This window comes from Amblyomma americanum, chromosome 10 (assembly GCF_052857255.1).
Source record: "Amblyomma americanum isolate KBUSLIRL-KWMA chromosome 10, ASM5285725v1, whole genome shotgun sequence".
Lineage (NCBI taxonomy): Eukaryota > Metazoa > Arthropoda > Arachnida > Ixodida > Ixodidae > Amblyomma > Amblyomma americanum.
In genome coordinates this window covers 136608250-136630392 of record NC_135506.1, presented here as the reverse complement: position 1 = coordinate 136630392, position 22143 = coordinate 136608250, and the positions used below count along the sequence as shown (strand labels likewise).

The following is a 22143-nucleotide window of genomic DNA, read 5'->3' as shown; positions in this document are numbered from 1 at the left end:
TGCAGCGAAGTACGCTGAAAGTATTTCTTTATTTCATTAACAGGGTACTTTGAAGCGCCATCACATCTGGGCTGACGTCGATGATAAGCTATGACAAAGTGTGGCGACTGCGCTCGTCGCCACGGTATATAAACACTTATCAGGGGGGCGTGCCCCACTAATGCAAGTGTCTATTTCATTCGGTGCGCCAATACTGCACTCCCCCGTTCTTATTTTGATTCGGGTGAATTCACTGAAACAAAAACACCGTAGTTCGTGGCACATAACGCTTCGGAGGGCGCCGCTGCCTTTTAGGATACCCGCGCTCTGTCCTGGCTGGACGATGGCGTTGTTGCAAATGGGTCGCAAGCCCCAAGGGTAGCGTTGGCCTGGCGGCCTGGGGCACAGCTGGAAACATCCGAAGGTCCTGGCAAAGGATGAGTCGACTGCCAACAGAACAACTTGTTTATTCTAGCATCGCAAAAGAGCAGCCGGTCAGGGCGACCACGTTACTCGACGGAAGAAATCGAAGCCTCTTCTTGCCGTCCGGGGCAGCTGCCTTTATACCCTCGGAGTCGAGGGCAAGAAGGAACGGCTCGGGATGAGGCGCACGAGACGGCGACGCACGTACATGTTGAGACGTGACGTGACGCGTCCGCCGGGCCGGCGCCGGTCAGACCTCCTCGCCTCTTAGTTGGGGAGCTCCTCTTCCCGGCTGCCGCGCTTTGACAAGCGTGTGCACCAACATGCACACACACACACGCACACACGAAGACACGTGGCATTGAAACCTGCCTGGACGCGCTTGGCGGGAGGCATTGCGGCAGCGCTGAACGGGTCAAAATGACCGCCACTTTGAACGAAGCCCCGGCGTCCGTTGCATCCGCGCCGGCTAAACCGCGCGTCGTAGGCGAAACGTAACAGACAGCCCCGCCGGGAGAAGGAGATGCCGATGGTCAGGGGACTGCATCCGCTGTCCGGAGGGATGTCGCTCGATGATGCTCGTAATCGAAATCGGTCGTCCCTCGGCGTTGCTTGAGCGCAGCGCACAGAGAAGGCCTCGTTCTCAGGTTCAGGTTCACACAGGACACTGCAAAGTGACTTCGGGAGAGTTGCCATTTTTGTTCTCGTTCCCAGCAAGCGTTAGAACTACGCCGAAACGCAAACGCTCAGTCAGCAAGCACGACACAACCCTCACTAAGCTCTGCCAGGCTCTTTCCCCTTTTATACTACTGCCTAGTTCCTTACAGTAGTCAAGCAGCACTCAGAACGTGTCCACAAATGGGAAAATTGCACTAGAAAGCACGTGATCACTTTGAAACACTAAACAAAAGCAATATGTTAAAAATCCTGCCTCAGGAAGAAAACATCAGTAACAAACAACTTTGAGGCGGATTCCTACGTTAGGGGCCTCGACGTAAGCCATCGGCGTTACCGTTGAGACTCCCCTTTTTGTAACGCACCTCAAAGGAATATTGTTGCAAAGCGAGGCTCCAGCGCAGGAGGCGGCCATTTTTGGCAGAGATGGTCTGTAGCCATTGGAGAGGGCAGTGATCCGTCTCAATGATAAACCTCGAGCCGGCTAGGTAGCATGACAATTTCTGAACGGCCCACACGAGACACGCACACTCTTTCTCGGTGGCGCTGTACGCCTGCTCACGACAGGTCAGCTTACGACTAGCATACAGGACGGGGTGTTACACTTCTCCATTTTCCCGTTGGCACAGTACAACGCCCATGCCTCGCTCACTAGCATCGCACTGAACAACGAACCCTTTTGTGTAGTCTGGCGATCGTAGCACAGGCTGGCTTTTTAGGGCGCTCTTTAGGGCGCTAAAAGCTCTTTCCTTTGTCTCGCCCCAGACGACTGTTTGGCGCTCTGTTTTTCTTAGAGCATCCGTCAGGGGAGCCGCGATATCGGAGTACCTGGGGATGTACCTCTGATAGTAGCCGGCGACACCTAAGAACGACCGAATATCAGTCTTCGTGCGCGGTTGTGGGAAGTCTCGCACAGCGGCCACCTTTATTTCAGAGGGGCGGCGACGACCCTGTCCAATCACGTGACCGAGGTAGACAACCTCGGCCTGTGCTAATTGGCACTTGGGAGCCTTGACTGTCAAGCCCGCTTCGCGCAGGCGGGTTAGCACTGCCCGCAAGTGTGCCATATGCTCAGACCAGGATGCGGAGAATATCGCTACGTCGTCTAAATACGGTAAAGCGAATTCTTCCTGTCCCCGCAACACTTTGTCCATGAGGCTTGAAAAGCAGTATGGCGCGTTCTTCAAACCAAAACTTTAAACTTTAGGACGGAATGTTCCCATTGGTGAATTGAACGCCGCATACCTACTAGCCTCTTCTGTAAGTGGAACCTGCCAATAACACCTGACAAGGTCTAGGGTGGAAATAAACTGAGCGCTACTAACTTTCTCAAGGCGCTCCTCGATGTTAGGGATCGGATAAATTTGATCCTTAGTAATGGAATTAAGCCTGCGGTAGTCGACGCAAGGACGAGGTTCTTTGCCCGGTACCTCAACTAAAATCAAAGGGGAGGTATAATCACTCTCACCCGCCTCAATAACACTGAGCTGTAGCATTTTCTTTACCTCAGCCTCCATAATATCGCGCTGGCGGGGTGACACCCGGTACGCCTTGGATCGTACTGGCTCTGGGGAGGTAAGTTCTATTTCATGAGTAAGGACAGAAGTCCTACCAGGCCTCTCAGAGAACTGACCTTGAAACTCTTGTAAGAGTTGGTGTAGTTCGGTTTTCTGCTCAGGCGACAGCGGTGCTTTACTGAGTAAGTCACTAATGACCTGATCGGTGTCTTCCCTGTTCGTCACTGAGCCTAGTCCCGGAAGCTCGACCGGAAGCTCTTCGGGAACGTTTACTATCACACACACCACTGCTTCCCGTTGTCTATAGGGTTTGAGCAGATTACAGCGGTAAACTTGCTGTGCTTTCCGTTTTCCTGGCAGACTCACCACGTAGTTAACGTCCGACAGTTTTTGAACAATCCGCGCTGGGCCCTCCCACTGCACGTCGAGTTTTTTTTTTTTAGTGATGTGCGCAATATCATTACCTCATCGCCCACCTCAAAACGACGGGCCCTGGCTGTCCGATCATAATAAACCTTGGCCCTCTGCTGGGCCTTTGCCATGGCTTCACCTGACAACTCATGTGCCCTTCTTAAGCGTTCGAGGAGCCTAAGCACGTACTCGACCACGACTGGGTCGTCGCCCCTGCCTTCCCACGAATCTCGAAGCATGCGAAGCGGAGACCGCAGCGAGCGACCGTACACCAGCTCAGCTGGCGAAAACCCCGTAGCCGCATGCGGCGCGGTCCTTAATGCAAACATCACCCCAGGCAGACACAGCTCCCAATCACTTTGTTGTTCAAAACACAATGCTCTCAACACGCGCTTCATGACGGAGTGGATCTTCTCAACGGAATTCGACTGTGGGTGGTACACTGAGCTGTGTAACAGCTTTACCCCACACCTTTCGAGAAAGGCTGTTGTCAAACCGCTAGTAAACACTGTGCACTGATCTGACTGGATTTCCGCAGGAAAACCAACTCGCGCAAATATGGACAGTAGTGCATTGACTATCTCAACTGAGCTGAGTTCTTTAAGCGGCACTGCTTCAGGGAACTTTGTCGCTGGGCAGATCACAGTCAAAAGGTGTCTATACCCCGTGGCTGTTACCGGCAGAGGTCCCACTGTATCCATAACGAGCCGTCTAAAAGGCTCCGTAATGATAGGTACCAACTTCAACGGCGCCCTCGATTTGTCCCCTGGTTTTCCAACCCGCTGACAAGTGTCACATGTCCTCACAAAGTGTCGAAAACACCCTGGCCAATAGTACTCTTGCAAGAGACGGTCCATAGTCTTCTTAACTCCTAGGTGTCCGGACCACGAACCGCCATGCGACAAGCGCAACAGATCCTGACGGTAGCACTGAGGCACGATCAGCTGATCGAACTCCACTCCCCTGCGGTCTAGACACTTCCGGTACAGGACCCCACCTCTTTCCACAAAACGAGCATTTTTCTTGGCGATACCTTCCTTGACATTGCAGCGCATGTTTTCTAGGCTGCCATCCTTTTTTTGCTCGGCTATCAAAGCCGACCGGCTGACTTTTATCAACCTATTAAGTCCATCTGACGTAGGCGCGATGAGCAAATCTGCAGATAGCTCTTCTAACTTTCCCGTGTCGGGCATTTCCTCTCCAGTACCTGGTGCCTTCAACGCTACAGGCTCAATTTTATTCAGTTCGGACGTGCTCTGAATAACAGCTTGCTGCGCCTCCGACCCTTTCTCATTGTTCGACAACGTGGGCCCCGCAACTACTGCCTTTGCAGCGAGCTCCCGAACTCTCGATCTGGTTAAGGCCTGAACGCTAGCCTCACCAAACAAAAGCCCCTTCTCGCGCAGGAGGTGATCGGACCTGTTCGAAAATAGGTACGGGTACTGGGGGGGCAGCATAGATGACACTGCGGCCTCCGTCTCAATTGCTCTGAAAGGTCCTTCAATAAGCACTTTTGCTACGGGCAGACACACGCTATGAGCTTCCACGGCTTGCTTGATCCATGCGCACTCGCCCGTGAACATATCGGGTTCTACGTAAGAGGGGTGAACTACATCCATTGTAGCTGCGGAATCACGAAGCACTCGGCACTCTTTCCCGTTCACGAGGAAGTCTCGCATGTAAGGCTCGAGAAGCTTCATGTTCTCGTCAGTGCTGCCTAATGACAAAAACACGACTTTTGTTTTTGTTTCTGGACACGGCGCCGAAAAGTGACCCGGCTTCTGGCACGTATAACACACGCGCGCTTGCCTCGTTTCGAACCGCTTTCTGCGTTCGGCTTCGGCTGCCGCCGTCTCCTTACGTTCGGTCGGATTGCTTTCACTCGCATCCGCACTACGTGTGTCCCCCCTTGCTCTCATCGGTGTGAACTTCGGCCTCTCAGACTTGGAGCCAAATTCACCCTTTTGACCGTCCTTAGCTCCGCGAGCCCGACGCGTCACAAACACCTCGGCTAGCTCGGCGGCTTTAGCCACTGTACTAACGTCTGGCCTATCCAAGACCCAGTACCGCACGTTCTCAGGTAACAGACTATAAAACTGTTCCAGCCCGAAACACTGCAGAATTTTCTCGTGGTCATCAAACGCTTTCTCTTCTTTGAGCCACTCCTGCATGTTTGACATAAGCCTGTAGGCAAACTCTGTATATGGCTCACTTCTGCCTTTTTCATTTTCCCGAAACTTCCGACGGAACGCCTCCGCTGACAGCCTGTACTTTTTTAGCAGACTCGATTTCACTTGGTCGAAATCCTCTGCCTCCTCTCTCTTCAAGCGAGCGACTACGTCGGCCGCCTCGCCGGGTAACAAAGTGAGCAAGCGCTGTGGCCACGTTTCCCAAGAGAACCCCTGCTTCTCGCACGTTCGCTCAAAGTTAACTAGGAACAAACCAATGTCCTCTCCAAGCTTAAACGCCCGCATCAGGTCAGTCATTTTGAACGATACTCGTTCTCCTGCACCGTGTTCCTGACTTCCATTACGAGCGCGTTCCATCTCTACCTCGAGACGCTTCATTTCCAAAGCGTGTTGACGGTCGCGCTCTTCTTTCTCTTTATCTTTTTGTTCTTTACGTTCGCGCTCGTCTTTCTCTTTTTGCTCCCTCTCCTCAATGGTCTCAAGGCATTCCGACAGCTCGTCATCCTCAGCATCCAACTCAAGAATAGCCCTTAGCAGTTCTGGTTTTCTGAGTTTGTCTGAGACATCCAGACCCAACTCCCTTGCAAGCTCCAGCAATTTCGGTTTGCGCAACGACTTCAAATCCATGGCTGCTCCGAATGCTGCTTTCTCTACTGCCTACTATTGTCTTGCCGCAAACTAACCCGGCAGCAACGACAACACAATTACCAGCTCTGTTTCTGACACTAACAAAAGCCTGGCAAAACTCAGAAGAAAGTCCCGCACTCACCAAACCTCGCAGCCAAGAATTCAGCGCAGTCGTTCCGCTGCAGGCAACCAGTCATCACACAGGGCTCGTTGCACTGCTCCCGGATGGTCGTTGTGCTGCTCAGCATACAGTTGACCGCATATCTTCGCTGCTGGCCTCCGTTGTCGCGATCCCACCGCTGGCAACCAGTTGTTGCAAATGGGTCGCAAGCCCCAAGGGTAGCGTTGGCCTGGCGGCCTGGGGCACAGCTGAAAACATCCGAAGGTCCTGGCAAAGGATGAGTCGACTGCCAACAGATCAACTTGTTTATTCTAGCATCGCAAAAGACCAGCCGGTCAGGGCGACCACGTTACTCGACGGAAGAAATCGAAGCCTCTTCTTGGCGTCCGGGGCAGCTGCCTTTATACCCTCGGAGTCGAGGGCAAGAAGGAACGGCTCGGGATGAGGCGCACGAGACGGCGACGCACGGACATGTTGAGACGTGACGTGACGCGTCCGCCGGGCCGGCGCCGGTCAGACCTCCTCGCCTCCCAGTTGGGAAGCTCCTCTCCCCGGCTGCCGCGCTTTGACAAGCGTGGGCACCAACATGCACACACACACACACACACGCACACACGAAGACACGTGGCATTGAAACCTGCCATGACGCGCTTGGCGGGAGGCGTTGCGGCAGCGCTGAACGGGTCAAAATGACCGCCACTTTGAACGAAGCCCCGGCGTCCGTTGCATCCGCGCCGGCTAAACCGCGCGTCGTAGGCGAAACGTAACAGCGTGAAGCTTGCTGCACTGGCGCCGTAGCAGGTCGCGGCTGCTTGGAGTCATCCCGCTGTTAAGGCGTACATGCTCATAGCCTGAATTATGTGGTCCCTGCGGTGATCCCAAACAAACACACCCTGACCGGTTTCTGGTCGCAGTCTTGTATGAAACAGATCTAGTTCGCGCTATCAAAGAAGCAGGCAACAGCTTTTCACCGCTTCTGAAATTTCGCACTAGAACGCTCTCACCAATAGCAAAGCCGAGTGTGCGCTATAGTATACTTGCGGCGCACTGTCTGGAAAAACTGCCTTGTCGAAACAGTCCACTGCAGCGCGGCTTGACTACGTCCGCCGGGTGCGTAGTCACCTCTGTAGCAGCAGAGTGGTTGGCGCCTCGCCCGTGGTCTCTCGTGAAGGATTCAACAAAAAGTCTTTCAACGTTGTGCTTAAGCTTTCGGCCGTACTTTTAGGTAGTGCCGCTTTCAAAGTTTGGACAAATCATTCAGCTCATCAATTACTGCTTGGACGGCATAAGCTGATGTGGAAGAGGTTTGCGCCAAGGAGAGGCCCGTACCCACACGATTGCCGCTTAGGCGGTGGCGCTGCGGTTGCTTTAGGATGGGCGCGTCCTCTGCTACTCTGAGGAGCGCAACCAATGGTGGCTTGCCTGTGTACACAAATCTATTTAAGGAATACAAAATTAGTTTTCACCTTGATCTCGTTTGTATTAACGAAACAAGACGATTCAGTAGCATATAAACTATAACTTTAGCCGGGCACGTTAAAGACGCGTTGGTAAACGGCTGCTCGTCTCGTTGTGACTTCCGAGCTGTCCAAACTTCCAGGGAGCTCATATAGTGAGGGAATGCTATGTTCCGTCATGGAAGCTTGAAAGCTCGTTGTTCGGGCTTCTTTAACCGCGTCTGCACACATTTCGTGACAAGTTAGCTTTTTCGCCTCGCAAAAGGTAGTTTTGCCGGCTTCTAAACGTCAGATTTCGTATTTAATGGCGTGATTTTACGAAGTAAATGAAAATTTGCCCCTAGGCCGAGCTGCGAAATTCAGTGGACGTTTAAATTACTGCTTAGAATGTCAATCACTCAGTCTTTATTCCTTAACACAGCTGTTGAAAGAACCCAGCGGAAAATCTTCTAACAAGGCGCTTTTCTATTGCAGTCGGTTTAGCGCTGTTACTGTGAGTTTATCCATAACCGAAACGGGCCTGCAAACTACTTTTTAAAGCCGCATATTACCTACGTGAAGAATTTTACCAAGCCAAACTATGAGGGGGCAAGCGGCACGTCGTGTTTCTTCAATTTCAGCATGTTTAACGACAGAAAGAAGGCTTTTCAGTTTCGCCCGAAATCTACACCCAAAAACTCAACCTCGAGAATTCTGCCTTCTCGTGCCACAGGAACAGAGCGCACGCGAGCTTATGCATACGTAGACTGAATTGAAGCGGTGAACCTCAATGGCGACGCGCGGCTAGAAGCAGCCGCACCCGGCGCAGGCGATGCAAGGCGCGAGCCAGCGTGGACCAGTTATGCTGCAAACTGGCCACGTGACCAAGCGCAGCCAACGGGCATGATGCAATGGACATGATACTGACACAACCCTAGGGATGGCGCTCGCGTCTCTTTGCAATTTAAAGGGTTGAGCCGTATCCATCACCCATCCATCCATTGATGCCCTGCGTCGCGGACGCTTGTTTCGGCTTCAAGGTGAAAAACGTAGCGCAAAGAAACGAGGACACAGAAAGACAGACAACACACGGCGCTTACTTCCAACAATGGTTTATTTCAGAAAGAAAAAGTGGTTTTATAACGAAATCACAACCAACACGCCGTCAAACCATGAGCTAGCAAACCGTATCAGCCAGATATGCGAGCTCTTTCGCCATCAATGATACAGAGGGGGTACTCACACAATCATCTTTCAAAAGTGATATCCATTCCGCTTCTATGATTTCTCGTGTCAACCGGTTATTGTGCACTTTTAAAACCATGCATTGTTCAAGAAGCGGTATGCAGTGACATGACCGGCAGTGGACTGACAACCCTTTTCCACGCATATCATCTACGTCACGCCCATGCTCTCGAAGCCTATCATTCAGGCATCTGCCAGTTTGCCCTACATACTGCTTGCCACAGGAAAGAGGAATTTGATAAATGACATTTTCAATACAATGGACAAACTTTTTCCTATGTTTTTTCGTACAACCAACACCGTTTTTAGATTTTTTGAATTGTTTCGTACACAGATGACTCAACTTCTTAGGCGCCGAAAAAACCACTCTGGCTCCCGAACGTTGCGCTATTTTTTTGAGATTATGAGAAAACTTATGAAAATAAGGAATGACGGCAACTTTTTCTTTCTTACTCATGGCTTCCTGGTTATCCTGGCCTTTTTTATTGCAGACTTTCTTCAAAACACCTTCCGCCACAGACACTAGGACATGGGAAGGGTAACCAGCATTCTCAAGCCTCTTACATTGCTGAGAAAAACTTTCATGCATGAGGTGCGGGCAAGACTTCTTCAAACAATTAAAAAATGAAAGGCTAGCAATAGATCTTTTTACGAGCTTAGAATGGGCTGAATGAAAAGGTAACAATGGTTTTTCGCCGCGGGGTTTGAACATCCAGCACGTCCGATCATGATGCATTGTGATGCTGATGTCAAGGAATTGGATAACCCTGTTTTCAGGTAGTTCAAACGTTAGTTCAAGAGGACTAAAATGGTTACGAAAAAGGTTGAGAACATTAAGAACATCATCCTTAAAGGAACTGTCATTACTGTTAAGAACAATCAGAAAGTCGTCTACGTACCTAAAAATATTGATTACATTGGTATCTTTTACAATATCAGCAAACGACCTATCCAAACGGGCTAAAAACAAATCGCTGAGGATGGGTGCAATGCAGGAACCTATACAGATGCCATCTTTCTGAAGATAAGGTTTTTCATCCCATACAATGAACGTTGACTTGAGATATAATTTCAAAAGTTCTATAAATCCATTCACCGAGATGCCAGAAGCATTTTGAAAAGCAATCGGCCCTTGCTGGTCTATACATTCTTCAATACAAGATAACAAAGCATCATGCGGAATGGAATAATACAGATCTTTTATGTCCACAGAGAAAGCGCATAGGCCTTGTCCTTCATGTGACCTGAAAAAATCTAGAACCTGCTCGGAATTACGGACAAGAAAGGGATCCTGAATAGAAAGCAGCTTTAGTTTTTCTTGTAGGCACATGGCAACCGATTTTTGCCAAGTACCATTCTCGGATACAATAACTCGGAAAGGAACATCAGTTTTATGGGTTTTTGCACTGAAGAAAACGTGAAGGAAGTCCTTTTTACAATCCATAATTCTTTTCAAAACAGAACCAAGGTCTAACTTTTTGCACAGTTTCTTCGCTTCAGCTTTTTTCTTTAAAATGTTTACAGTTGGGTGGCAGTTGAAAGCGGTGGACAGAGCTTCACACGCTTTTTCATTAAACATACCAGACGGAAACACTGCAAACCCTCCTTCTTTATCCGCAGAAAGGAGGCACAATGAATGCTTCTCGAGATACGACTTAACACGATTTACAGGAAGTCTGGAAGGCTGCCACTTACATCTCACCAAAGTATCGACGCCTGCCGAAACACACCGGTCAGCCTCTTGTTCAGGGACGATTCGGGAAATCTGGTGAACGAACGTGAGCCGCTCCGCTGAAGACGTACTTGGTTCCAGAGCAAACTTAGGACCCAACGATAGAACAGATTTCACATGCTCAGGAAGATCCAGTCCTTGCGGGGTATGGATGACATACCGGGGTGAAGATGGCTTGTTGCCAAGCTGACTTCTGAGAGAGCTCAGTTGTCGCTGCCAAACGAAGTCCGTAGTCTGACTGACAAGCCGCTGGCACTCTCGAAGCTTGTTCCTTGCTGTGGATTGGCTCGACCTTTGGTGAACAAGAAGATGCAGCAAATCCTTGTAGAGACGAGCTTGTCGAAACGACTCAGCCTTCAGAATCTTGCACACTCTGACGCCATGTCCTCGTGAAGGGATAAACCCACCGAAGAGACGCTTCACCTCATCTGGTAGAAGATTATTCCGGCAGCAAAACGAGAATGTCCTAGCGCGACTGGTTGCGACAGCAATGATGGCTATGACAGTCGAAGTATCCACAGAACACATAAAAGGGCCCGTTGTACTAGAAATATATTTCAGAAGGGTATATGCTTGGGCTTGTTGGTTCATAACTTCAAGGTGAAGAACGCTCTTCGCATTACGCTTGGTGACCGGGAACGGACGGACTGACGACTGCGAGAGCGCCGTGACCACGTCAAATAGACAAGTTCTTTCTTTTAATATTTTGAGAGTGCAGATTTATGCTAGTTTTTAGATCTTGGCTATTTAGGTGAAGTGGTCGCGAAAAAGCAGGTCAGTGACCTAACGGCCGGGTCTTTTCTGGCCTGCAGCTATAGATATGTAGCGCTCTTTTGTGAGTTAATTAATTTTGTGGAAATGTGGGGGCCAGTCTTCCGCCCCCCGCACTCCCACCCCGCGTAAGCAGCATTTCCGCTCGTTAACCGCAGAGGGGTTCGTGCTCGAGGGAACAAAGAGAAGGGACCACGAATCGTGAACACTCATATGCAATTTATTAAACTTGCAAATAATACACACAGCACGCCAGCCAGCTTGAAAACATCGACAAGGCAGTCCTAGGAACTAAAAGGCTACGTAAGAAGGGTTTGCGACTCACGCCTGGGGCAGGGGCGCGACTTCGGAGGTATCGGCGGCGAACGTTTGTATGCGCCGGCAGTGGCGGCCGGGTTTTCCCATGAGCGCCGCATTCTTGGGGCAAAGTGATCCCAGAGCATTTTCAGGGGAAGGTGCAGAGAGCGCGCGTTTGCTGCGCTCACTTCGCTGCCTGGAACCAGACGTTCAGTAGCAAGGCACGACGGATCTCCGTTTGCCTGCCGCGGAAGGTTACGAGAGCGTGCGGCTGCAACCGCTCGTGACGCTGGCCGGATCCCGAAGAGACCCTCACCGGCTCTACGGAGTTTCGTGTAGCCTTCGAGGTGGCGCTCCCGCCGCTTCTTACCGTTCCCCCCCCCCCCCCCCCCCCCTGAGGGAGACTTCCCTCCTCGCCCAGCCGGTGCTGTCCTGATGCCCGACGATGAAGATGGGCCGCGTCGAAATGGAAAGGGGAAACAGGTTCTCCACATCCCTCCCTCAAGTGTTGGCCTACAGTTGAACTCATCCATGGATGCCAACGACGAATTGTCCACGAGAGATGCGATGACGACTGCAAGCCAGCTCCTACAGGCGGGGTCATCCGGTGAGCAGCAAGGTCACCGGGCACCCGTCCTTGTCCGCGGCAGGCACCCTAAATTATCGTGCAGGAAGTTTGTTCGTGCTGGCGCGCCTTTGTTGGAAGGTGGGGAGGGCTGCCCCCTCGTAGCCGCTGCAAACTGCTCGCCGGAGATTCCGCAGCTCAGGATGACTCACGACCGCAAGGCACCAGGCAGGGACTCATACAATGGATAGCAGGCCGGGGCGGCTTCTCTCGAACTCTGCATATCGCTCCTATGATCTCGAAAAGTTTGAATCGAAGGCAATGGAGACCGCCGCGCAAACTGACCATTTGATAAAATGCGGAGGAATGCGAGTGCCAAACAGTTGTATCTGGGACCGCCCAAACGCTCGATTAATTAGATGAAGCTGGCTCTCTTCGGTTCAAGCACATTGGCGGTTCGCTTTCCGGCACGGTGATGTTAAGCTCACTTGAACTGCATTAGCGCCTCTTGTTCCGCGAAATTATCAATTCGCTTCGCTGCCGTAAAAAATACGAAGTTCGTTTGAACGAAGTCAGCTTTCTGTAGTTGAGCGACACTTCTCGGCTCTAACGAGATTAATATAAAACAAGCAAGCCCGTATGCGTACTTGTGCCACGGTACAACTATGTGCTAGGCAAGAGCCATCGCAGATTCCTTGCTTTTGAATTATGTGACATCATTCCATTGAGCATACGTCGACCTCATGTACATTATTAGTAGTTGAATGAAGTTATCCAGCGATGATACTGAATGATTTTTGAAGGTAATAGCACAATGTCTGTCGATACAATCGCGGACGCTCGTCAAAAGAGATTCGTGGGGAATGGAACAGTACAGGCATTTGATATCAAGTGAAAATGCTGACAAATGCGTATGGCTATTGCTTTCTAAGAACCTAATTACTTCGTCAAACTTCTTCACCCTGAACGGGTCGTCAGTGTTCGAAACTCTCAATTTTTCTTTTAGTAACCTAGCTACTGAGTGTTGCCAGGTTCCCCGTTCCGAAACAATGACCCTAAACGGGCATGCATCCTTATGAGTATTCGCGCTGAAAAATATGTCCAATTCCAACTTTTCTGCGTTGTCAACAACACTTTTTCTTTGTCCGCCCGGAACCCATAGGGTACAATCCGAATCATCTCAACCTCTCCCAGTTTCAAAACAGTGGTTTGCAACTGTTCTGGACTGGAACCACGGGGGAAGGGGGAAAGAACCGGAGATGAATGTTCACAGTTTCTGTTTGTTCACAGACACGTGTTCATACGTACACACAAATGTCAAAGACAAAGAAACCGTCGCTGTTATTTCATTTAGCATGACAGCTAAACCCTTCAGGAACAGGACCTTCCATAAGGCACGATCATTTGGGTCCGTCAAACGCGGCTAAGACAATCAGCAACAACGTGATCGGTTCCTTTTATGTCGCCGATGGTGTACGTGTATCCTTGCAAAAATAAACTCCTCTAATTCACGGTACAAGCTACGTACTTCTTCAATATGTGCCTCTGAAAGACCTGAAGCCAACTTGACGTCCACTGAGCACTGTGTTCGACGCAGACTTACAGCAGGCAGTTGTACCAGATGTACTCACCAGCGAGTGCTGCAAGGTCCAATGGGAGTTGGTCGGTCTCTGCTGCGGCCGATACTTTCTGCGTTACCACGGGCTTGCACTCTTCGTACTTCTTAAGCATATTGATGCGAAAAACTTTGCTTTCGTGCCCTAGCTCCACAATGTAATCCACATCGTTTTTGCGTTCATGGATATCGTATAGCCCTTTCCATTGCATGAGCAGCTTGTTAGAATCTGTGGGCAGCAAATTCAGAACTTTGTCGCGTGGACTTAACCTTCTGGGGCGACTCTTCCGGTCATGGTATTTTTTCTGTTTCTGGCGTGCCTTCTCGAGTTGCTCGTGATCAAGTCTGCACGTGTCTTCCAGGTGGTTTCTGAGGTCGATAAGATAGGTGTACATAGTTTCTCTATCGATGCTCTGATTTGTCCAGAGCTCATTTAGTGTGACCAGGTAATCGTCCACATACCTCATAATTTTGAGTACGGCCGACCGTGTCAGGTTTTTCTTGATACGGTTGTCCACGGCAGATAGGTATATGTCACTGAGCACCGGTGCGACAGCAGAGCCTATGCAAATGCCATCTTTCTGCGCATAAAATTTATCTTCGAACGATATGGTCATACTGAACGCTCCGTCAGAAGGCAGAATTGAAGGTTTGGTGCCAGAGATTGTTAAGCTGTTCACCACTCAGTCTAGAGGCTTGAAGTTCACCTAGGAATTCCCCCAAGGCAACTGTATCCAGTTTCTAGATTTGCAGATCAACTTTGGTCAACCTGATTGCAATCTGTGTTACAAGTACAACCCACGTACAAGAAAAAGTCTGCTTCCTTATGAAAGCGCTAATTCTAAATTGATAAAACGTGGGATTGTAGGAACACTTCTTCAAGCAGCGCTCAACAAAAGCTGCGCGCACTTCATGGAAGACAGTTTTGGAAACCAAATTGTCCGTCTCGAGAAAGCAGGATACCCCACTGACGTTATCAGCAGTGTCACAGTCAGTCTTCTACAGAAGGTAAAAGAAGGCAACAAGAGGACTTCGAGCTCCCCAATCTCTAGACAGAGCCTAAAGGTCATACCATATATTCATAGAATTTCCTACAAATTGAAGAAGATAGGCCATAGATATGACGTAAAGGTTCTTTTTTCCGTCCCCAGTAAGCTTTCTAGTATTTGTATTGTCCTATCCAAGGAGCGAGAGTCATGTGAAAAGAAGCACGATAATCATTACGTACAATGCGCCACCAACGTCGTGTATCGAATTCCGTTAACCTGTGGGTGCGTATATATCGGACAAACGGGAAAGTGCGTCAACGAGAGACTACGGGAGCACGAGAATACAATAAAAGCAATGAAACACGCCGCCTACCAGAGCATACTGTGGGTCATGGATGCAAGCCCATATTTACCTATACCCCGATTCTGGCGCATGCTAAGACTAAACTTCGGAGAGAAATAATTGAGGCTTTTTCATATTGATAACACCGGTGACGAATGCGTTAGTACTGCTTCAGTTGTTCTGCTCGACAAAGAGATAACATTCTTAGATGGACATGTGTAAATTCGATGTCCTCTAGTTTGCTTTACGTCGGTAAAACTCGGTGCTGCTATTTCTGTGGCTTAGTGTTTTTTTAGCGTTTCACACTCGCTTTATTGACACTGCTTTTACAACGAGGATAGTTTACTTGTTGACAGGTATCACTATCATGATTGACTCTGCTTTTTTTATGGCATTTTTGACACTGCTTTGCTAAGATATGTCATATCCCCGGCTTTCATTGTTCACCTCATGAATCTTCAGTTTCCTTTTTGGTATTCTGTTTTGCTGGTTATGTATGGAGTATCATATCAGTTGGACAGAATGATATCTGGTTGTACCCTTGGCGGCGGTATGCTGGTATGAACTGCGCACATGGCATATCTTTCTTTTGGTTTTGTAGTATTTCTGTTGGCCAACACTGGTATATATTCAAGTTGCCTGCTCATAATAAACTAGTTGGAAGTTGCGCTTGGTTCTTGTCGTATGTGTTACTTTGTTGTGTCCTGTGTTTTTTGCGCAAGTACATTCTTTGTTAGATGTACGACGCAGCTAGGGAGAGAGATAATCGAAGCTGATGAGATTTCCAAGTCCGGTAGATCGTGTGTAAGCAACCCCTCAATTTTGCTATCAAAATAAAGAACTGAAATTTCTCCCGCTGTAAGATAACTGGGTGCATGCCTTCACATTGTGCGGTGACGGGATAGTAGTTGTTTTGATTTCTTCTTTCGTTATCCTTCCATTCTGTTTAGTTGATGATGGCAGCTGCGGCATATAAGCGACTGATCGGTCAATAAAATGCCTGAGTTAGCGCTCTGTTCGGTCACTTCGTTTCTTCCTGTGTTTTGTCTGTCTGCGCTGTAAACCCGTTTAAATAGCTGCTTGGTGCGCGACAAGGCTGCTTCTCACTCGTCATTCCAAGGCCAGCGAACATTGAGCCGTAGCAATCTGTTGAGGGGCAAAACAACGCTTGACAGGTTGGGAACAAACTTTCCGTAGTAGTTTATCAAGCCCAACAGTGAACGTAATTGCTGCTTGTCCGTAGGACGCGGAGCCTCTGCAATAGCTTCCAGCTTCTCCGTAGCCTGTTCAGTTATATTCCTGCTAATAGCACGCCCCAAGTACTTCAACTTCTTTTTGGAAAATGCGAACTTTTCCCTCTTTGTTCTTATTCCTGTCTCTGACATTCGCTCCAGTACTCCCACGAAATTTTTCGGATGATGCTGTTTCGTCTTTTAGGCTACCATTTTGTCGTCGACGTAGCAAGTAACACCGTAAAGAGCGTTCAGAATATTGTCCATGATCTTCGGAAAGATCGCCGGTGCATGGTGAGGCTATGCCGAAAGGCAAACGGTTAAGAACATATAAGCATTTGTGCGTGTTCAAAGTCAGGTAGGCTTTCGATTCGTCGTCCATCTAGACTTGCTCATAAGCCCTATTTAAATCAATTTTCCAGAACCGTTGACCTCCTGCCAATGCTGCCAAAAGCTCATACAATTTTAGAAGCAGGTTGGTTTAACATCTAAGATCGGGTTCAGCGTAAGTTTGTAATCGCCACAAAATCTAATTGACCGGTCGTGCTTTACTACGGAAACAATTGGCGTAGCTAGTGGCGTCGCGAGAAGTTATTCTGAAAGGTACTCCCCGTAGCTTTCAGGAAACGAAGGTCATCTTTGAACTGGAGGCTTGCCTGTTCTCGCTGTATTGTTCCTAGCTCGTCCTTAGAAAGCTCTTCGATTTTCGTAGCAGCGTTTCCAAAGCGTCCGGCGGACTGGCTGACTACACCTTGGAAAGGCCTTGAATGCCGCCCCAGTCTAGCATGGTATGCTGCCAGTCCCGACCTAGGAGCGGTGTCCACTAGTGCAGTAGAATTTAAAGCGGCAGTCGTGCCTCTTGATTGTTGTCGCGGACTAGCACATCCATTGCACCAATACGTTTTACGGTTTCCCCTGTGTACGTTTTCGGTTGCTGCTTTGTTCATTGCTAGCGGATACTGGGAAAGTGCACTTTGGCCTGATGGTGCGACATGAGCGATGCTGCTGCTCCAGTGTCAAGCTCCATTTGTTAAGTAGTTCCTTCAACATTCAGCGCACTTATGGTTCTGTTATCCACCCTGCATTCGATGAACTCGGTCAGCGCTATCTGATAAGTCATGGGCGATCTCTATTCCAGAGGAAATAAAACACTGATTGGTTTATTGGTTTATTGATTGACTGATTGATTGATTGATCGATCGATTGATTGATTGATTGATTGATTGATTGATTGATTGATTGATTGATTGATTGATTGATTGATTGATTGATTGATTGATTGATTGATTGATTGATTGATTGATTGATTGACCCCTGTGGCCTCGGAGGTCAACTGCTTTCTGAAGTGTTAAGTACTTGTGTTAGACGAACAGCTGTCTCTGAATGTCAATTCTACCCATGCCACAGACAAACTGGTCCCGAAGCGCATCGTGGAGAAAAATCCCACATCACCGGTTTGAGCCAGCCTGCGTATCTCTTCCACAAACTGGGCTATCGTCTGCTTGTCACGCAGGCTTCGCTCACTAAACAATAACGGATGACTTCGGTGACTGATGTTGGCTGAAAATTTCCCTTAACGCGCTTAGCGTCTTGGAAGTCGCCTCATCGGGAGCATTAAATTGTTTTAACAGTTGATAGATTTTTGGACAGATGAGACTCGCGAAAACATTGACTACTCTGGAACCTTGTTCGCACTCGTGTACAACAGCCGCTCTTCTCATGACGTCCTGGTAGAGTCGTCTGAGGGTTCCATTTTATGCGAGGCCATTTTTCAGTATCGCCGGTTGAGAGAAACAATGCCAACTCAGCTCTAGAGCCGTAAATCATCGTCGCCATTATGTCGTGTTCCTCCGTGCAGCCAGGAGCCAGGCAGCTGCAGCCAAGTACGCTGAGCGAATCTCTCTATTTCGTTAACGAGGTACTGACGAGCGCCATCAAAGCTGAGCCGCCTCGGCGATAAGCTAGGAAGAAGTGCGGCGACTGCGCTCGGCGCCGCGGTATACAGGGTGTTCCAACTAACATAAGCCAAGGTTTAGAAATATGCCGCGGCAATCTCAGACGGCGCCACCAAATGCATGCTGCTTTTTATTGTATGGAGAATGTCACATTATTTTTGCATAATGATTTGCATATTTTGCATAATTAGTCGAGAATAATTAACCAACCTACTTGATTAGTCAACTTAATTAACCAATTTCGGGATGTGGGAAACAGCGAGATGATGGTCGTGTTCTGTCGAGTTAAGTTCACCGACACTGCGTATAACCGTGTGCGGTCAAAACAATCGCTTCATGGGCTTTTCAAAGAGGCCTCTGTGGTGTACCAGTGTCAACACCTTGTCCCAAGGTTTAAAATGAACATCACGTCGACTGAAATTCCACCGACGGGCATCGGTACAGGCGCGCTCACATTAGCGGGAAAACACGCAACGCAGAACGTTTTCAGCGCGCCGCTTCCCGCACAAGCCGGTTTTTCTCCCGCAGACAGCCTGCTGTGCCGTACCGCAGAGCGATGGGTGCGGTAGCCATTTTTCTCGCGCTGCTGACGAGAACAGCCAATGGGCGCCGACCGTGAACCGTGACGTCGGTCCCAGTTCAGTGACCCCGTCGGCGGAGGCTGCGCGCGTCCGGCCGGCCGGCCGGGCACTCGGCGGATGCTTTGCCAGCATGGACATGCGACTTGAGACGGTGCAGAAGCGACGGTGCAGAAGGAGCGAACAAACAAGTATAAGTACTTAATAGGGTGGAACTTTGGGCTTGTTGGTGCATCACTTTTGAAAAAGACAGCGCATGAAGACAGGGCGCCCATGTCGGCTGCGGGAGGTGGATGGTTCGAAACCCACCGCCGGGCACCCACCGGTAAAAATGGGTACAAGCGTCCCCCGGCCTGGCGCCCGGCTTTCTTTAGGGTAGATCGCTTGGGGGAAGCTCCGTAAACCCCGCTGCGCCCCTCTCGGGCGAAGCCCCAGTCTCGAACAACCTCGCAGCCTGCTAAAGGTGGTGGCCCTTCGGCCAACGTGGCTCGAATCTCGATCACCTGCAGCAGTCTCTGCACTGCCCTGTCTTCATGCGCTATGTCTTTTTCAAAAGTATAAGTACGTTTCCCGTAGCCAACAGCTCATCGTTCGAACCAGCCATCCTCGTGACAAAAAGGACGACGGGAGGAGAGCTAGCAGACGATCAAGACGACGACGCGGGAAAAGAGCGAGCTTTCCAGTCTTCTCTGGTGTCACGTGACTATCCCCTTCTCTTTCTGCTCGTTCGGGTCCTCCCTCAACGCCTCCTCTCTCTACATTCCAAGACAACTGCAGCGAGAAAACACGCGCAGTGTGAGCGTCATTCCGAGGAGCTGCGACGCAGCGTCGACGTTGACGCTGTGCCGCTGCGGGAAGCATCCCGCTTGTGTGAGCGCGCCTTACTCCGCTGGTGTTGTATGCGTAGTATTGGAAGTTGCCCAGCAAACTTCGCGCGCCCGCAGACTAGTCGGGCTTCATCAGCTTCGTCGTGAGATGACTGATGCGGCGGAATAGCGTTAAGCATGGTGGTGACCTGCCTGACATGCACCAGCTGTGAGGGTGACACGCCTGTCGTCGTGTGCATTAAGGTATTCTAGGCGAGCATAACATAGGGCAGCGCCTCGTCCCATTTTCCGTGGCAACGTCCACGTGCATGGCGATGATCAGATCTCCCATCATCTTGTTCAGTGTCTCCGTCAGCCCATTGGTATGCGGATGGCAAGCAGCAGTAAGACGATAGCTGCCGCAGTTAACACGGAGGATCGCCTGAGTAAGCTGTGCCAGAAATGCCAGCGATCAAAACGTCTGGAGCACCGTGCAATAGGCCAGTGCATTCAATGAATAATTTGGCTGTTTCTTCAGCGATCTCCGACGGAAGTGCGCGTGACTCCACGTAGCATGTGAGGCAATCCGTCGCTATGGTGATGTATCTGTTGCCTAACTGCGACGTGAAAAAATGGGCCGATCAAATCCACTCTGATAGTGTGGAACGAAGCAGTCGGTATTTCGATCGACTGGAGTAGACCCCCATTTCGTGTAGGTGGAGTCTTCCGCCTTTGGCACACCTGACAACTTCGTGTGTACGGACGCACTTACTCCGCAATGTTACGCCACGAACAGTTTTGTGGATTACGCGAAGGTGTTCGACTGCAAGCGAGGTTACCAGCTCTAGGATTGCCTTGATTATAGTACGATGCAACTTAAAAAAAACAGCAGTTGTTAACACTGAGCCACTACCCGCAGTGTACTGTATTACTCCGCAAGCCAGTTCCATAAGTAAACGAAATCAGCTTTTTAATTATGAGAGCAGAAAGTTGGGCTAGTTGGTTGATATGCATACTGAAGTAGTTGGCGCGGAATAACGAGGACAAGCGAGACAAACAAAGACGAGCGCTCGTCTCTGTCTCGCTTGTCCTCGTTGTTCCACGCCAACTTCTTCAGTACGCAGCTTTTTAATGTTTTACTTTATTGAACAAGCCAGGAATAAACATTCTAGAGCTTAAAACATTTTTCTAGTGATTAGCTTCTTGTTTAGGTGACAAGAGAAGTTCTAACAATGCACTAAATTTTTGTCAAGGAGGAATTTTGTGCTTTGGTCCTAGATGTGGGTGGAGCTTCGCTGCAGACTTAAGTTGTATCCGACTATAGTTCGGTGACCTCAATGCGCAGGTTCCGGCACAACAAGGAACCACGTTCTCTGGCTGCTGTCGAAGTTGTTCCTGTACAAGACACCGTGTCGAATCCTGAACGCAGGTAGAACACGCAGGACAGCGTGAGGCACTGCATCTTCGTGACCTTTCAGGTGCGTTGTCAGCTGACGAACCTGAGGGTGGTGGCTTTGCCGCGCAGCCATTTCTGCCGCGTTCAATGCCCTAAGGAAGCAAGGAAGGATACTAACCATGCCGAAAACAATTAGAAAAAGTTAGCCATGATTATTTGTGCCCAATTAAAGTGCGATTCGGATACCTTCTCAATCTTGTGAGAGAACAAAATTATGGTCTCCGCCACACCTATCTACTATCTAGTGACCTACTAGATAGCAGACCTTTTCAATCACCTTCCTGAAATCATACCCATTATAAATGAAACTAGATCTCTAAGATGTTCAAGAAGCGTCCTGACAAATAAGTGTTATACCTTGATGACTCAGCATGTTCTGCCCACTTGAAATTGATTTCTTTTAACGCATATATTCAATGTGAGCTTTATCTATTAAAATTATTGTATATAATGAATGTCTTTCCGCTGCATGTAAATTTTATTTTTTTTCTGTTGTCTTTCTTGCCATGCTCCGTATGATGTATATCAGGTCACAGGAGGTTGACGTTTGGTCAGGCACATTTTCGACTTTTTGTCAACCTCCTTGACAACTGTCTTGTTGCCAAAATAACCTGAACTTCAACTTCTGTTTATGTTGGAATGAATGTCAGTAGTAAATTCCGATAACACTGATTCACAGGAAACGCCTTTTCTAAAGTCGTGTTGGTTGCAGAAAAAGAAATGATGATATTTCAGGTGCCTTTAAATATGAGACGCGATAATCCGCTCAACCATCTTACAGCAGATGTAGGTTAGTGATAGAGGGCGGTAAGTTTCGCGTAAATGATTATTGCAACTTTTTGTAAATTGGTGCCACTTTTGCAACATTCCATCACTAGGAAGCTTACTGGCTAATACTGACTGCCGAAAGGCATGAATTAAGATGACACTAGGCACGGAAATGGTGTTCTTTACTATTTTGGAATTCATTTCATCTACGCCACATGAAGAGGGCGCCTTAATGTTAGTGATCAACCGGGGCCATGTATAGGCAGTCCAAATGGGGCGCGCAAGGAATATTAGAGCTATCTTCTCTAGTGAATACTGTTGTAAAAAAAAAGTTAAATTCTGTTCGACAGTAATCATCAGAGTAAGGAATGTTATTGATGTCATATATCGAAACATCTTTACTCACTCTGTGC

The 22143-nt window shown here is 49.1% G+C and overlaps 1 protein-coding gene across 1 annotated transcript in view; it reads left to right on the top strand.

Annotated features, from left to right (window-relative positions):
- The window catches only part of LOC144106424 (uncharacterized), a 703216-nt gene that overhangs the window by 541978 nt on the left and 139095 nt on the right, over positions 1-22143 (top strand). Inside the window, exon 4 of the mRNA XM_077639234.1 lies at positions 20852-20984. The gene's annotated coding sequence lies outside the window, so the exon portion shown is untranslated. The remainder of the gene's footprint in view (positions 1-20851; positions 20985-22143) is intronic.